This window comes from Panulirus ornatus, chromosome 1, assembly GCF_036320965.1.
Source record: "Panulirus ornatus isolate Po-2019 chromosome 1, ASM3632096v1, whole genome shotgun sequence".
NCBI lineage: Eukaryota > Metazoa > Arthropoda > Malacostraca > Decapoda > Palinuridae > Panulirus > Panulirus ornatus.
The window spans coordinates 65,081,927-65,101,600 of NC_092224.1; the positions used below are offsets into that span (position 1 = coordinate 65,081,927).

General features: G+C 46.3%; 1 protein-coding gene across 3 annotated transcripts in view; it reads right to left on the minus strand.

Annotated features, from left to right (window-relative positions):
- Positions 1–19,674, minus strand: part of LOC139749220 (uncharacterized) — a 489,778-nt gene that overhangs the window by 404,310 nt on the left and 65,794 nt on the right. Inside the window, exon 1 of one of the 3 annotated variants that reach the window (XM_071662959.1) lies at positions 3,235–3,364. The exons of the other annotated variants lie outside the window; for them this stretch is intronic. The gene's annotated coding sequence lies outside the window, so the exon portion shown is untranslated. Of the gene's footprint in view, positions 1–3,234; positions 3,365–19,674 lie in introns of those variants that run through there. 3 annotated transcript variants of the gene reach the window in all.

Sequence of the window (19,674 nt, forward strand, 5' to 3'; positions counted from 1 at the left end):
GTATGATGATGGCCGGAGGTCAGGTGAGAGAGGTCACGCCATCATACCCACGGGTCATACGGTCGTGCTCATGGCATTAACTTTCACTTGCCTGTGGCCCAGGGAGGCGGCAGACGTCGTGAAGTTGTTTACCGTGAGAAACAGACTCTCCCACACATCATCGGGGAATATCTCTCATGTAAGGGGCATAAGAAGCCATGCCAGAGAATGTTACAAGTGAAGATGGCTCACGTTCCACGCAAGGATCATCAACAGCGGTAAAAAAACAGTACTGAAGACGAGTCCTACCCGTGATGATACGGACTAGTTTTTTGTGCGTGCGGCGGACTGACCGCGGCCCACCAACGGTCGCGCGCGTTCATGGTACCATGAATAGAAAAAAATTTATCCCAAAAAAAATAATTCTCCAAAATTACGTACTGAGAGTTAAAAACTGACTATACGTGAAGAAATATCTCTATTTTTTTCATTTGGTACGAATGATGGCTAGGGAGGTATAGTAAACGGAGGGAAAAAAAACTGCAAAGAATGCTTGAGTCACTCCTTTGACAGCGTCCGAACGTCGCCATGAGAGGGAAAATATTTACTCCGCCTCAACACAATCACACGACCCTCACCCACAGTCGTGCGAGGCTAACCGCTTGGGTACGATAGCACGACCATTGAGCCAGACAGTACGACCTTTGGGAAAGATGCTTAGGCTTTTGATTCATTATACAAAAAAAAAGAGGGCTCCTACCGTCGTGCCTGACGGACTGAACTCAACATATATACAGTATTGCACAGAAGTACATATCTAAGCGAACGCACAAGTTCTTTATCGTCCCCCCTGCTATCAATCTTATCGTCGTTTCCCAGACGTTAAATAGTAACTAGAGCGAAATGAAAGTGGTGTCATGATGAACACTTAAGGAGGTGAGGGGAAAAAAATAACCGATTACTAAAGACGTTTCGGACACCGTCAGATTCTAAAAATAACTTGGTAATATGACCGACAGATGGCAATGTTACCACCACCTTTCCTTCCTGGTCCGGGGTCAGTCCCTCCCACCAGCTGTTGTAAAACACACCAGAAATAAACACTTCGTCTCGATTGTATTTTATTCACCTAACCTCAGTTAAATGACTATTCAGTGATGAACATGGGTGTTGCCGAACTCCGCCAGCAAATAGCTACCCAAACCAGCGAGCATTGAGCCTCCCGCGAGGCTGTAACATCATTAGACATACAGAGGTACAAGTCTCGTCAAGGACGGTCTCGCTTCAAAGGAGTCCACCATCTCCCTGCTCCTGCTCGGCGCGCAGCCTTGAAGGGGTCTGATCGTGTACAAAAGTATTCATTTGTTTTATTGTTGCACTTGTAGGAAATATCAATGAAAACACCTCATAAAACCATTCAGTAATATATCCACAGGAAAATATAAATGTCTTGTGTAGTGTAATAAATAATAAATAATAAAGTTAATTACTACTATCGCCGTGAACTGTATGGCGTCTGGGACTAATATCGGCCAAGTTCAACTGGTCCCACTGCAAGCCACCCCCACCTGTACAATACGACGCGAGGTGTTCCATCCCACTGAAGATGTGAGAGGAGGAGGAGGAGGTGAAGAAGACGGGGTAGAGTACTGGCTTGGGAGGGGGTTTCCCAACTGGCAAGGGAAGGAAGGAAGGAAGGAAGGGGGGTGATCGAACACCCCATTCCCCCCCTCTAGCCAGGAAGGCAACAGCGACCTTACGTAATGATAATCTCTCTGGGGATGACGCCTGGAGCCAAGTGTGGTCTGCGGCCCGCCTGGTTATCATCTCGCATCTCTTCTTACGTAAACATATCAGACAACACGTATGTAATGGTCGTACCAAGGGCATGAGAGGGTTATTACGGACGTACTGTATATGTAGAAGCCATATGTACTTAAGAGTACATTCAACGTCCTATATATATATATATATATATATATATATATATATATATATATATATATATATATATATATATATATATAATACTTTGTCGCTGTCTCCCGCGTTAGCGAGGTAGCGCAACGAACAGACGAAAGAATGGCCCAACACACCCACATACACATGTATATACATAAACGCCCACACATGCACATATACATAAACATACATATCAATGTATACATATACATACACAGACATATACATATATACACATGTATATATTCATACTTGCAGCATTCATCCATTCCGTCGCCACCCCGCCACACATGAAATGTCACCCACCCCCTTCCCCCCGCGCGCGTGCGAGGTACTGCTAGGAAAAGACAACAAAGGCCACATTCGTTCACACTCAGTCTCTAGCTGTCATGAGTAATGCACCGAAACCATAGCTCCCTTTCCACATCCAGGCCCCACAAAACGTCCCATGGTTTACCCCGGACGCTTCACATGCCCTGGTTCAATCCACTGACAGCATGTCGACCCTGGTTTACCACATCGTTCCAATTCGTCGTTCCTTGCACATGTTTCACCCTCCTGTATGTTCAGGCCCCGATCGCTCAAATTCTTTTTTACCCCATCCTTCCACCTCCAATTTGGTTTCCCACTTTTTCTCGTTCCCTCCACCTCTGACACATATATCCTCTTGGTCAATCTTTCCTCACTCATTCTCTCCATGTGACCAAACCATTTTAATACACCCTCTTCTGCTCTCTCAACCACACTCTTTATTACCACACATCTCTCTTACACTTTCATTACTTCCTATATATATATATATATATATATATATATATATATATATATATATATATATATATATATGTGTGTGTGTGTGTGTGTGTGTGTGTGTGTGTGTGTGTAAGTGTGTGTGTTCTCCTGAGGTTCCTGCGGCTTAAATGTTTCGCTGCAATCATGAACACCGAGATGAACTCCTTTGGAGTGAGAAGTTTTTCAACAAATTTGTACTCAGATATACAACTTCGCCGGATAAGACTTTGCACTCGCATTGTAACCACAACCAGGAGGAGTCCGGTAACATATATATATATATACACCGACAGATGTAATTAGGATGACAAATTGAAGAACACTCCTTACACACAAAATGGAAACAAATACACAGTCCATGTACACAAAACTCAAAGACACTCGGGAACACACAACCACACATACATATAACCGGCCACACATATATACTCAACCAACATAGTTACACATACACACACACACACACACACACACACACGAGAGACAGACAGACAGACACACCTCTCTGCAGCACACAGGGGAAGCTGCCAAAGGTCCGCGCCAAGCACCACGTCCAAAGAGATACTGAAGACCTCCTGTGAGGTCCGCCACCACCGCCACCCAGGGAAAGTCCTACAGAGCCGTGGCCCTGGCTGCCTGCCTCCCTCCTCCTCCTACCCCACCACTCACCGCACTGACAGCCTGGTAGTCCCCTGCAGTTCTCGCCCCTGTGGTCATTAGACCTAAGTGTGTGACCCCCTCATCTCCCACACCCTCCCGGTGTCGAGGACTATCGTCGTCCGTCGTTAGTATTGTCGTTACGCATCGCGATTACTCAAAAGATATTATTCCTGCCCCACCAGGAGTGGGCACTCTCCCGTGTCTCCACCCAGGCGACGGGGGGCGCGACGCTTCCCTCACACTGAGGGCACCCTGGGCACGGCGTAGGGTGGGGGGAAGGGAGATATATAGGGAGATGGTTAGTATGTGTGGGATGAGCGGGCGTCCCGTGAGCGCCACATTAACATCATCTTCGGAAGAAGGGAAGGGAAATGTGGCCTTCAGGTCGACATGGCCCACTTCCATGTGACCACCCCTGGGGATCTGCCGGCACCAGGGGTGAGGTGGAGCTGTACCGGACGCTTTAAACACCGTGTGTAATACTGACGTACGATCGTCCATTATAAACCCTGTGTATACTGACCAATCCACTAACCCATACACACACCCTATGCGTGTAATAGTATACCCACATCCACTCTCATCCACGTAAACCCTCTCTGTATGACTGTATGCTGGCATCCACTCATCCACACGAACCCTTGTGTATGATCATACACTGACATCCACTCATCCACATACACCATGTGTATGATCAAATACTGACATCCACTCATCCACATACACCCCATGTGTACGACCATATACTGCTATCCACTCATACTGACATCCACTCATCCACATACACCATATGTGTATGATCACAGACTGACATCCACTCATCCACATACACCCCATGTGTATGATCATATCCTAATATCCACTCATACTGACATCCACTCATCCACATACACCCCATGTGTATGATCACAGACTGACATCCACTCATCCACATACACCCCATGTGTACGACCATATACTGATATCCACTACTAATGACATCCAATCATCCGCATACACATGTGTATGATCATATACCATATGTGTATGATCACATACTGACATCTACTCATCCACATACACCCCATGTGTATGATCATATCCTAATATCCACTCATACTGACATCCACTCATCCACATACACCACATGTGTATGATCATACACTGATATCCACTCATACTGACATCCACATGCACCATATGTCTATGATCAAACACTAACATCACTTATCCACATACACCCGATGTGTATAATCATAGACTGACATCCACTCATACTGACATCAACTCACCCACACACACACACACACACACACTCATACATGTATGATCGTATGTTGACAGCCACGTAAATGTCTCATGCATGACATGATGGTCAGACGCTCTCTGCTTACCCCCCCTCCTCCTCCTCCTCCTCCTCCTCCTCCTCTCCTCATGAAGGACGGCTTTTGAGGGCAGGACACACGCACCTCCTACACAGACGATCCCAACACCATTCCTCACCATTTCTTCACCTTGTGTCGTGTGTGGCACAGCATATACATCTCTGGACATGCCATGGTAGGAGGCTGGTGTCTGATGTGTGGCTGTGACTTACCTGAACCCCTGACCCCACGACGGTACGACCTTCTGAGCACGACGGTACGACCCCTTGAGCACGAAGGTACTACCCTTTGAGCACGATGGTTCGACCCCTTGAGCACGAAGGTACTACCCTTGAGCAAGACGATCCGACCCCTTGAGCACGACGGTACGACCCCTTAAGCACGCGGTACGACCCTTGAGCACGACGGTACGACCCTTGAGCACGACGGTACGACCCCTTAAGCACGACAGTACGACCCCTGAGCACGACGGCACGACCATTTGAGCATGACGGTACGACCCTCTGAGCACGACGGCACGACCCTTGAACACGACGTTACGACCCCTGAACACGACGGTACGACCCTTCAAGCACGACGGTACGACCCTTGAGCACGACGGCACGACTCTTTGAGCACGACGTTATGACCCTTGAGCACGACGGCAAGATCCTTGAGCACAACGACACGACCCTTGAGCAAGATGACAAGATCCTTGAGCACGACGGCACGACCCTTGAGCACGACGGCAAGACCCGTGAGCACGATGGCAAAATCCTTGAGCACGACGGCACGACCCTTGAGCACGACGGCAAGATCCTTGAGCACGACGACACGACCCTTGAGCACGATGGCAAGATCCTTGAGCACGACGGTACGACCCTTGAGCACGATGGCAAGATCCTTGAGCACGACGGTACGACCCTTGAGCACGATGGCAAGATCCTTGAGCACGACGGTACGACCCTTGAGCACGACGGCAAGACCCTTGAGCACGATGGCAAGATCCTTGAGCACGACGGCACGACCCTTGAGCACGACGGAAAGATCCTTGAGCACGACGACACGACCCTTGAGCACGATGGCAAGATCCTTGAGCACGACGGTACGACCCTTGAGCACGATGGCAAGATCCTTGAGCACGACGGTACGACCCTTGAGCACGACGGCAAGACCCTTGAGCACGATGGCAAGATCCTTGAGCACAACGGTACGACCCTTGAGCAAGATGACAAGATCCTTGAGCACGACGGCACGACCCTTGAGCACGACGGTACGACCCTTTGAGCACGACGACACGACCCTTTGAGCACGACGACACGACCCTTGAGCACGATGGCAAGATCCTTGAGCACGACAGCACGACCCTTGAGCACGACAGCACGACCCTTGAGCACGACGGTACGACCCCTTGAGCACGAATGTACTGTCATGAAGACTGGTGGTCCGGCCTTGGTGCCCAAAGGGTCGTACGGCCGTGTCCAAGAGACGTGCGGTCGTGCCCAAGGGTCGTGCACTTCGTGGCGGAAGGTGATGGTTAAATAAATGTATGCACAGCGCCATTCATGACGGCAATGATGGAGACGAGGGAATGCTAGTTAACATCCAAAACATATGAGTTAACGTTGAGGGAAATGTTGGCTGACAATCACAGAAATGTTAATTAACATCTATGTAAATGTCGTCTAACGTTCAAAAAAAATAATTCGCCAGCAAAGTTAGTTAATTTTTTAGAGAAAATTTAACAAGTTAACGTCCTGCGATATCATATTTAACACCCAGGGGAAACTTTCGTTTACATAATAAATATGGTCATTCAACATTGAGAGAAAATGCACAATCAGCCAAGATCCTGTCTAGTTAACACTGACAGAAATGTTACTTAACATTCAAAGAAATGTTAGTTAACACTCAGACTCAGGAGTTCTGGCATGAGGGGTGTGTGTGTGTGTGTGTGTGTGTGTGTGTGTGTGTGTGTGTGAGAGAGAGAGAGAGAGAGAGAGAGAGAGAGAGAGAGAGAGAGAGAGAGAGAGAGAGAGAGAGAGCGCTGCACACGCAGCAGCAGATGCCTCCGTGCTGCCGATCGACCAGGACAAGTGTGTACGTACGGATGGCTTGAGAGAGCCAGCAACAACATCGCTGGGCGTCACAACACAGCAGCAGCCCAAGTCACAACACAGCAGCACGCCGGCCCTCCCTGCAACACTGCTAATCACGTCGTCACAACACAGCAGCAACACTCGGGCCAGTGGATGCAACACAAGATGAGGTAACAGTGAGGATTGGCGGAATGCGTGCATAGTGCCATTGTACAAAGGCAAATGGGATAAAAGTGAGTGCTCAAATTTCAGAGGTATAAGTTTGTTGAGTATTCCTGGTAAATTATATGGGAGGGTATTGATTGAGAGGGTGAAGGCAGGTACAGAGCATCAGATTGGGGAAGAGCAGTGTGGTTTCAGAAGTGGTAGAGGATGTGTGGATCAGGTGTTTGCTTTGAAGAATGTATGTGAGAAATACTTAGAAAAGCAAATGGATTTGTATGTAGCATTTATGGATCTGGAGAAGGCATATGATAGAGTTGATAGAGATGCTCTGTGGAAGGTATTAAGAATATATGGTGTGGGAGGCAAGTTGTTAGAAGCAGTGAAAAGTTTTTATCGAGGATGTAAGGCATGTGCACGTGTAGGAAGAGAGGAAAGTGATTGGTTCACAGTGAATGTAGGTTTGCGGCAGGGGTGTGTGATGTCTCCATGGCTGTTTAATTTGTTTATGGATGGGGTTGTTAGGGAGGTGAATGCAAGAGTTTTGGAAAGAGGGGCAAGTATGAAGTCTGTTGTGGATGAGAGAGCTTGGGAAGTGAGTCAGTTGTTGTTCGCTGATGATACAGCGCTGGTGGCTGATTCATGTGAGAAACTGCAGAAGCTGGTGACTGAGTTTGGTAAAGTGTGTGAAAGAAGAAAGTTAAGAGTAAATGTGAATAAGAGCAAGGTTATTAGGTACAGTAGGGTTGAGGGTCAAGTCAATTGGGAGGTAAGTTTGAATGGAGAAAAACTGGAGGAAGTAAAGTGTTTTAGATATCTGGGAGTGGATCTGGCAGCGGATGGAACCATGGAAGCGGAAGTGGATCATAGGGTGGGGGAGGGGGCGAAAATCCTGGGAGCCTTGAAGAATGTGTGGAAGTTGAGAACATTATCTCAGAAAGCAAAAATGGGTATGTTTGAAGGAATAGTGGTTCCAACAATGTTGTATGGTTGCGAGGCGTGGGCTATGGATAGAGTTGTGCGCAGGAGGATGGATGTGCTGGAAATGAGATGTTTGAGGACAATGTGTGGTGTGAGGTGGTTTGATCGAGTAAGTAACGTAAGGGTAAGAGAGATGTGTGGAAATAAAAAGAGCGTGGTTGAGAGAGCAGAAGAGGGTGTTTTGAAATGGTTTGGGCACATGGAGAGAATGAGTGAGGAAAGATTGACCGAGAGGATATATGTGTCGGAGGTGGAGGGAACGAGGAGAAGTGGGAGACCAAATTGGAGGTGGAAAGATGGAGTGAAAAAGATTTTGTGTCATCGGGGCCTGAACATGCAGGAGGGTGAAAGGAGGGCAAGGAATAGAGTGAATTGGATCCATGTGGTATACCGGGGTTGACGTGCTGTCAGTGGATTGAATCAGGGCATGTGAAGCGTCTGGGGTAAACCATGGAAAGCTGTGTAGGTATGTATATTTGCGTGTGTGGACGTATGTATATACATGTGTCTGGGGGTGGGTTGGTGCCATTTATTTCGTGTTTCCTTGCGCTACCTCGCAAACGCGGGAGACAGCGACAAAGCAAAATATATATATATATATATATATATATATATATATATATATATATATATATATATATATATATATATATTATCCATGAGGATAGGGGAGAAAGAATACTTCCCACGTATTCCCCATATATATATATATATATATATATATATATATATATATATATATATATATATATATACGAATAAAGTGTATATGAACGCGCACTTTCATAGAACATACAAAGCTCCATCAGCCAGGATCGAACCTGGGACCCCTTGCGCAAGAGGCAGGCATGCTAACCGCTAGGCTATATATATATATATATATACATATATATACCTAAGCAACGTATCAGAGACCAAGCTAAATGTCAGCGGGAGTCATTTTCTCGAGAAGAATTCAATAAAACTTGTACCCAGCAGCGCAGCATCTGTCAACACGGGGCCCTGTGGTGTCCCTCACCAGCACCATGCAACACCCCCACTTGATGCACACCTTATGCCCGAACACACCCGCCCACCTCGCTCATTAACGGTGAATTCGGCTTCAAAATAACACGTTCTGGCTTCAGGCAGTTCGGTTGTCTCGCGGCGCAGGAGAAAAGAATTATATATTATAGACATAAAAATAACTTTATTTTTAGTTTCAAAAATCCTCGTAGTATTTTTTTTTTTTTGTCAAATTGTGAACACACACAGCTTTTTACCGACCTACACAAACAGCTTGTCATTAACATCACACTGAATTCCAGTTGACACACACCAAAGTTTCTAATCAAGACACTTTTACGAGAGCATTAGAAGCATCATGACTAACCCGGGCGGTCAAGTATGTCACATCACGGACGAAGACAAAACAAAACCAAAAAAAAAACACAAGTGGTGTCAAGAGTTATCCTTGAGGACACCATTAGGCCATATTGACGTGGACGAGGCTCGGAGGTGCTGCTATCCCCCCACCATGTATGTACTGCACCACCTCCTCCTCCTCCTCCTCCTCTCCCCCACACTCGTGACCACCACTGGGCCCGTCCATGATGTATTCCATTCAGAAGCCCTTCCTCCCTGCCACTTTCTCCATGACGGACCCTGGCTGCTACGCTCGCCGGCCCTCATCTCACCAGGTGACTGGGTGACCAGATGTCAAGGTGATTAAGTGACACCGGAGAAGAAGCCACCTAAAGCACCTACCCTGCTAGACAGGCCTATGCAGGTGGTGCAGGCGGCAGGTGGCGGCCGTCCAGTACCGTCCGCCTGACACAAGGCTACGCAGGTGCTCCGCGTGGTAGGGGGTCGAGTTGCCACCTACCTACCCTCGGTGACTGACTGCAAGACCAAAAGGCATCGTCAACCGGGCCTCTTGACACCAGGCAATGCAGGTACCTTGGGTGAAGGTGGTCCAGTCAGTCGCCACCTATGCTGCACAGGTACGACACCTGTTGGATGACAACAGACGACTGTGGCCACGAAGACAATGAGGCAAGAATCTTATGTCCTGTGAAGTGAAGTGTGGCCACGGTCGATCCAGACCGTCCAGCCTGACACACAAGCTAACGTCAGGCGCTCCAAGCAGGATGGAAGAAGAGGAGGAGGAGGAGGAGGAGGAGGAGGAGCAAAGATGGACAAGGAGCTGGCAAGACCCCTGTCCTGTGACCATGGTCTACTTCCAGTGCTCCTGGTGGCGACTGACGGACCCTGACATTCCTCAAGTTCTTCTGGCCACACTCTCGACACGATGGTCACGATGAGAGAATTGGACAATGTTGAAATGTATCACATGTACGTTCACAGTCCACACCTGTGTGTTGCAAACTTTACACACACACACACACACACACACACACATATATATATATATATATATATATATATATATATATATATATATATATATATATATATATTTTTTTTTTTTTTTTTTTTTTTTTTTTTTTTTTATACTTTGTCGCTGTCTCCCGCGTTTGCGAGGTAGCGCAAGGAAACAGACGAAAGAAATGGCCCAACCCCCCCCCATACACATGTACATACACACGTCCACACACGCAAATATACATACCTACACAGCTTTCCATGGTTTACCCCAGACGCTTCACATGCCTTGATTCAATCCACTGACAGCACGTCAACCCCTGTATACCACATCGCTCCAATTCACTCTATTCCTTGCCCTCCTTTCACCCTCCTGCATGTTCAGGCCCCGATCACACAAAATCCTTTTCACTCCATCTTTCCACCTCCAATTTGGTCTCCCTCTTCTCCTCGTTCCCTCCACCTCCGACACATATATCCTCTTGGTCAATCTTTCCTCACTCATTCTCTCCATGTGCCCAAACCATTTCAAAACACCCTCTTCTGCTCTCTCAACCACGCTCTTTTTATTTCCACACATCTCTCTTACCCTTACGTTACTTACTCGATCAAACCACCTCACACCACACATTGTCCTCAAACATCTCATTTCCAGCACATCCATCCTCCTACGCACAACTCTATCCATAGCCCACGCCTCGCAACCATACAACATTGTTGGAACTACTATTCCTTCAAACATACCCATTTTTGCTTTCCGGGATAATGTTCTCGACTTCCACACATTTTTCAAGGCTCCCAAAATTTTCGCCCCCTCCCCCACCCTATGATCCACTTCCGCTTCCATGGTTCCATCCGCTGACAGATCCACTCCCAGATATCTAAAACACTTCACTTCCTCCAGCCTCTCACCATTCAAACTCACCTCCCAATTGACTTGACCCTCAACCCTACTGTACCTAATAACCTTGCTCTTATTGACATTTACTCTTAACTTTCTTCTTCCACACACTTTACCAAACTCCGTCACCAGCTTCTGCAGTTTCTCACATGAATCCGCCACCAGCGCTGTATCATCAGCGAACAACAACTGACTCACTTCCCAAGCTCTCTCATCCCCAACAGACTTCATACTTGCCCCTCTTTCCAAAACTCTTGCATTTACCTCCCTAACAACCCCATCCATAAACAAATTAAACAACCATGGAGACATCACACACCCCTGCCGCAAACCTACATTCACTGAGAACCAATCACTTTCCTCTCTTCCTACACGTACACATGCCTTACATCCTCGATAAAAACTTTTCACTGCTTCTAACAACTTTCCTCCCACACCATATATTCTTAATACCTTCCACAGAGCATCTCTATCAACTCTATCATATGCCTTCTCCAGATCCATAAATGCTACATACAAATCCATTTGCTTTTCTAAGTATTTCTCACATACATTCTTCAAAGCAAACACCTGATCCACACATCCTCTACCACTTCTGAAACCACACTGCTCTTCCCCAATCTGATGCTCTGTACATGCCTTCACCCTCTCAATCAATACCCTCCCATATAATTTACCAGGAATACTCAACAAACTTATACCTCTGTAATTTGAGCACTCACTCTTATCCCCTTTGCCTTTGTACAATGGCACTATGCAAGCATTCCGCCAATCCTCAGGCACCTTACCATGAGTCATACATACATTAAATAACCTTACCAACCAGTCAACAATACAGTCACCCCCTTTTTTAATAAATTCCACTGCAATACCATCCAAACCTGCTGCCTTGCCGGCTTTCATCTTCCGCAAAGCTTTTACTACCTCTTCTCTGTTTACCAAATCATTTTCCCTAACCCTCTCACTTTGCACACCACCTCGACCCAAACACCCTATATCTGCCACTCTGTCATCAGACACATTCAACAAACCTTCAAAATACTCATTCCATCTCCTTCTCACATCACCACTACTTGTTATCACCTCCCCATTTACGCCCTTCACTGAAGTTCCCATTTGCTCCCTTGTCTTACGCACCCTATTTACCTCCTTCCAGAACATCTTTTTATTCTCCCTAAAATTTACTGATAGTTTCTCACCCCAACTCTCATTTGCCCTTTTTTTCACCTCTTGCACCTTTCTCTTGACCTCCTGTCTCTTTCTTTTATACTTCTCCCACTCAGGGAGAAATATATATATATATATATATATATAAAAGAAGTCCGGCCTTCCTTCACGATAATGTAGGTCTCTTGACTTGTTAACCGGATCTGGAAGATCGTCAGATCCAATGAATATATATATATATATATATATATATATATATATATTTATATATATATATATATATATATATATATATATATATAGATATATATATATATATATATATATTCCTTCTTTCTTTCATACTATTCGCCATTTCCCGCATTAGCGAGGTTGCGTTAAGAACAAAGGACTGGACCTTTGAGGGAACACCCTCACCTGGCCCAATTCTCTGTTCCTTCTTTTGGAAAATTAAAAAAAAACGAGAGGGGAGGATTTCCAGCCCCCCGCTCCCTCCCCTTTTAGTCGCCTTCTACGACACGCAGGGAATACGTGGGAAGTATTCTTTCTCCCCTATCCCCAGGGAAAAAAAAAAAAAAATATATATATATATATATATATATATATATATATATATATTCTTTTCAGTCAGAGGTTCGCTTAGGCCCACAACGTCCTTCCATCCTCCTGATCCGTTTAACTGTGCCATCACGCCTGCTCTGCTGTGGCAAATAAGCCGAGGTGATATTAGAAATCAGGAGGGCGACTCCTGAGCAGCCTGGGCAGGGAGGACTGGCGGGGCTAGCCACACACACACACACACACACACACACACACACACACACACACTTCATTATACACTCATGATGACGAAATAAGCAAATGATTGCGTACTTAACGACACGACAACGTAATAATAACTATATAAACATAACCATTAAACAAAAACATTTCTATATAATGTTAACACAATGAACGCAGTCATAATGTAAACATAAAGAATGTAAACGTAATGTAAATATAAACACGTAAACTAGGATGAAAATAATGGACTCCCGTGGTGTAGCGTTCCTGACCGTGACGCATTCACGGGGCCGTGCAGGGTCGAGCGCATAGGTTCGAATCCTGGTTACGGCAGTCCGTCCACAGTCAACCCACCTGCTCATCCACCCCACTGGGAGTTAGTCGATAAAATGGGTACCTGGTTCAGGCTGTTATATATATATATATATATATATATATATATATATATATATATATATATATATATATAGAGAGAGAGAGAGAGAGAGAGAGAGAGAGAGAGAGAGAGAGAGAGAGTTAGTTAGTCAATGGGATGGCTATGTTGAGTGCCTCAGCTGCCCGCGCCGTCTCAGCTAACATAAGCCCAGCGTTAGCTTAACCATGTAAACAACGGTATAAACACATGAATATAACGACTGTCCACACGAGCAGTCACGACTACCAACGTAAAGCCATACTATACGTACGGACGCCTGACACCCAAGACAACGTTCATCTTCTGCTTCCGGATCGCATCTCCTCCTGTATTATGCCGGCCACACTCGGCAGCAATAACACTCTGGAGTTCAGGTCTTAGTCTCCTTCTCATCCACAGCCATGTAAACTTCGCCTTTAGCGAGGGGTGTCCTACTCAACACCACCACCCGTCGTTCCAATGATGGTCTCCGCGCTCACACTGCCAGTACTCATGCTGCAATGTCGTTGCGTACCCACGAGAGTGTCTTTTACGACTCTTGCTTCTCTCACGGTCCTCCACACATCCACCGGATTTATATCAGTGTTTTCCAGGGTATCTTTCCACTCCCCCTCACTCCAGGCTGGTTGTACTGGTACATCTCTACTGGTTGTACTGGTACATCTCTATCTTTCGAGTGTAAACTGGTTAGTTCCCTCAACATCTCTTCCCATACGCCAGATACTTCACCTTCTAAGCTCCTTATTGGAATCACTCTGTCCTCTGCTGGTAAACCCACCTGAGCTCATTACCCCCCTACAGTACCTTCCTTCAAGACCCACCTGCAGTACCCACTCTCATTACCCCCCTACACTACCTTCCTTCAAGACCCACCTATAGTACCTACTCTCATTACCCCCCTACACTACCTTCCTTCACCAGACATCTACACTCCCCGCCCTCAGTACCCCCTACACTACCTTCCTTGGTTCCATGTAAACCCGTGAAGTAATTCCTTTATCTTATCAGTTACTTTTCTCTCATATCTCCCTTCTTCTTGTCCCGGTGACGTCAGGGCTGGCTATCTTGTTATCTTCCACATGAAGACGGACTCCTGTATCCTCCCTGTGTGTGTGTGTGTGTGTGTGTGTGTGTGTGTATTCCTATGCTTCACTAACACCTGGGAAACCATTCTACTAACCTCTGTCTGTTCCCGCCTCCCTGTGACCCATTGTTGCCACACGTCTGTACGGCCTCGTTATAGATTCCAATGACTTACAGAAAGTCTCTATATACGCAGGTTTTGGATCTCAGCCTCTCTGTCGATCTTGAGGTGGCTGTTTAAGATTTAATTGTGTCCTCTGTAGTTACCACCGTTCTGTCTTCTCTATATATCTAAGCACTTCTATCATTATACAGTTATTCACAAGTGGAGGTCTATAAAAAAAAATAAATTTCAAATTATTCCACCTTTAACCCCCACAGTTTCTGATACCTCCCACTATCACATACAGCCTCGAGGGCCCCAGTGGTCATCTGCTATTGAATTCCTCTGTATCATCCCTCGTATAAGGCTATGTGTGCGAGGACAAATTTCAGCATGGACGGGTACGCCTACACAACTAACCATAGTGACGTCTCACACACACGTCTGCTGGCATCAAATGGTGTGTTACACACCCCTTTCTGGGTACCTGATCATCCATGAGTCTTCATCCCAGCAATGGTTGAGGTAGCCCACTCTGCATCCTTCTACGTGAAGTCCCACACAATATGAACTTCCCCTCCACTCTGCCCGCCTGACCTTGCACTATCATGGTCCTTCACTGTCGCTCACTTCATCATCTTCCCTTCGTTCCTGTGATCACACAGCTGAGTTATGGGGCCGATATCGTCGGGGACTATCCTCTCTACAATGTACTCTTTATAAAGACCACTGTTCACTATCATCTAAAATCTTATGGTTCCTAAACCTTTCCCCAACCTCCTTCTTCCACTCACCAGTGCTGGGCTACCCAAGCTCATCCTCTCTCGTTCCACCCACCAGTGAGGCTTGACCTACCCCCACTAACTCCAGATTCCACTAAATAGAAGGGCTAGACCTTAGCCCAACACTCCTTCCACTCACCAGTTGTGGGCTAGACCCCCTCTTCCCTCTCGTTCCAGCCACCAGTGGGGCTAGACCCGTCGCTCCTGAACCTCCTCTCACTCCCCTGTTGTCGTCCACTTCTCTCGGGAGAAAACCCAACATGTGTGACTTGCCATCCTCGCTCGGTGTTCAACCCTAACTATGCCTCTGATGTCTGGCTCACATTCAATTTCTATTTCATCCCCCCGCCATATGTGCAGACATGATCATGATCAAGCACCTGTTTGCATTTTGTCGAATCCTTCCGTCCTGAAGGTGTATGAGAAGATGGCTCGTGTCCTGCGCTCACACTAGATTACCCTTTATTCTCTCTCTCTATCTTCCTCGTTTACAGTTCCTCGCAATCTTCCAGTTCGTAGTCCTGCTATACGGCAGCTCGATGTCTTATCTCCATCTTAAATCTGATGTTCACTGGGCGTCGCTTCCCTCTTGTGGGCGTCGTCGCCTTCCCTCTAGTGAGCGTCGCTTCCCTCTTGTGGGCGTCGCCGCCTTCCCTCTAGTGAGCGTCGCTTCCCTCCAGCAGTCGTCGCTTCCCTGTGTACATCATGTTCGGTTCCCTCCCACTAGTCACCACCTCCACACCAGTACTGACCACCTCCACACCAGTACTGCCCAGCAGGCGTGCGACTCTCCTGTCCTCGCCACCCAACATCCCGCCGACCTTCCTGGACACGCTGTTCATCGTTGCAAACCGGATGTCAGCGCCGCGCGACGTCTCTCCTGAGCGCAGGTGCCCTCGCTGGGTGGTGCCGCGTGTGGGCCAGGCAGCGACCACGAGACGTGAGGAAGACGACCTGCCTCAGTGTCTCTCGTATGACCAGCGCGTCACACGGCCAGCCGGAAGCAGTGTCCGACTGTGAAATGCTCCTTATCTTCAAGTTGGCAAACGTAGTCACTCACTCATACGCAGACTATGGTAAGCAGTGTACACACACACACACACACACACACACACACACAAGATAAGGGAGGGAGGTCGACCCTCTTAAAAAAAGGACACCATTAACTTTCAGTACAACCTGATGGATGACGCATTCAGACAACACATAATGGGACACATTACCGCTAGAAAACGTGCACAGTGACGCTTATCACTTACAATCCACTATGATTGTGTACTAACCCACACCTGCTATAGAATGATAATAATGAAGGAAGATTGACGATGGTGAAGGCAGTAGCGAAACACGCCCTCCAGGCAGATACCAAGGAATACTATGGAATTCAGACAGCACCAGCAGACCACTGGGTCCCTCCGAGGTTGGTTGTGATAGAGGAGGAGATATGAGAATCACAGACCAGTGTGTTAAGAGGAGAAATACGTATATATTACAGATAGGAAAAATATCATATGCTTATCATGTAGTTATCTATATCAAGTCGTGTGATCGAAATAATCGGAACCTTTGATCACTGTGAATGCCTGTATCAGATCCCCTCTTAACCTTCTCTTTTCTACATCAAATACATTTAAGTCGTTTGGTCGACTCTCACAGGATTTGTTTCTCTGTCCGGGAATGACCTTAGTACCTCGTCTCTGTACTCTACCCATTCTTTCGATGTCGCTCCTCATGTAAAGTGACCAAAACTGTACATAATATCCACGATGGGGGCGCGCGAGTGAATGGTAGAGTAAGGGTAATTTCCCTGGACTTCAATTCGGTAGCCCAACCTCCAATTCCAAGAGATTTGTTTGCTCTTTTTTTCTCATTGCTTCTGTGCACTGTTTACTCGGCTTTACAACACCAAAGATTATTACACCTGTGTCTTTTTCTCATATTCACCTTTTGCAGTTCCACAGAATTTGAACTGTAGCTTGCCTTTTCATTTCTACCACCGACGTGTAAAACGCTGCACTTACCGATATTACTATTCAGTTCCCACCTACGAACCCTGGCCATCAGTTCGTCTATTTATGTCCGTCTGAAGCGGCAGACGTTCAATTTCTGTTGAAGATTTATTTCCTTGCCTTGGGCATCGCCTGCGAATTTCAATATCTCACAGTGCAGCCCGTCACCAATAACATTAACGGATATGAGAAAGAGAACCGGTCCCGGGACTGATCCCTGTGGTACACCACTTGTTACGGTCAACCAGTCGGAGGCTTGGCTGGTAATCATAATTGTTTAACGACCAGTCACCCAATATCCTAACCACTGAAGTACAACCCCATCTATACCATGTGCCAACTTTAACTAGTAACCTTAGATGATAAACTTCATCAAATGCTATTTCAAAATCTAGACCGATGACATCAATGCATGCTTCCAAGAAGAAGGAAAAGTTCTGGTTCTGAAAAAGAAACAGAACAGATGAGCAAGCACAGATGCAGGGTCTGAGGCACACTCTTTCAGTAAACGGGGGTGGATGCCATCAGGACCATAAGCCTTGCTTGTGTCCAGTGAGAGAAGCGCTCTTCGGCCAGTCCGAAAGAGATTACGGGGAGTAGTACTGGATTAGTAAGAGGAGCATCAAGGGATGAAGGAATGTTAATAGTCATCCAAGTGGAGTTAGAGGAGAAACGGGAACTAAAGAGAGTTGCTTTATATACGGAGAGACAGATATAGTACCCGTCAGAACGGAAAAGTGAAGGAAAGGTAGAGCGACAGAAGATACCCTTAGCTAAAGACGAAAAAGGCCCATTAGTGAATGACGAGGAGAGAATATCTCACTTCCTTTGAACAAAAGAACTCTTAGCCTCACGAATAACGTGCATGCAATGATTACGGGCAATGATAAATGCCAAATGGGAGTTAGAGAAAGGCGAGTTTTTCCAAACCCGATTGCCGGATCCCTTGCCTGAATGGCCTCGGAACAGGAACGGTTGAACCATGGATTGGAGAAAGAGGTCGTGGAGGAAGAGGGGATTAATGTTTCCAATCCCGCAACAATAACCTCTGCCATGCGTCGGTCAGAGACAAAAGCATCACCACATACGAAACAGTAATTTACCCAAGGAAAGTCAGAAGAGAATTTCCGTTAATTCATACCAGTCAGCTTTGTTGTGGTGTCAGTATTTCCTCTTAAAAGGGGCTTCTGGAGGGGGAGGTGCTGTTAAGATAGATACAATTATGACAGGGTGGTCAAGTGAACCAACTGGAGGCTGACTGTAGTGACAGCGGGATGAATTAGAGATGAAAAACAGATCCACAATATAAGGAGAATGGTCACAGAGGTCAGGAATATAGTTAAGGTGGGAGATACTTTGCTTTAAATCACTGAGAATGGAGAACGTGGGGCTTCGCTTCCCATCACCATCATCCGTATGGGAGGAATTCAACCTTTCCCTATGGTGAACGTTGAAATCCCCGAGGAAGAGGATCTCGGTTTGAGGGTGAGAGCATGTCACAGTCTCATGGCAGGAGTTGATACAGTAAAATATATAAAAATTGTAGAACTAAAAGATTAATAGTCGAAAAAGAAGAAAAAAGTGGTAGTTGTGAGAAAAACCTTGAGCCACATAGCATCAAATTTTGGGGACTTTAGGTCCCCGAGACGTACAACAAGTGTGTTGATACTGAAATATGCAGACATCACCTGTGAACCGGAATCGTGAGTGGAAATTAAAGATGCATATGTGAAAGAGGCTAGTGAGAACATCATTAGACAAGTGAGCCTCAGAAAATAAAACGTAAGATATTAGGAGATGTACTAGACATATGGTGTTCAACGGAAGACACACGTTACTAGAGAGATCGAGAATGTTGGTAAAGTTAATAGAAAAATAGGAGGGTCTACCATTAATCAAGCAGAGTTGCCACACATTAACGATTCCGACGAAAACGACGCTGAGAGTCATGTGTTAAATTGGTGGTCTTCTAAATGGTTTACAATCTTATCCCGACTGATGGTTTCCATAACTTTACCAACTGCAGACGTTGGGTGGTTGGACGATAATTATCGGGCAGTGATTCATTACCTTTCCAGGAAAACTGGAT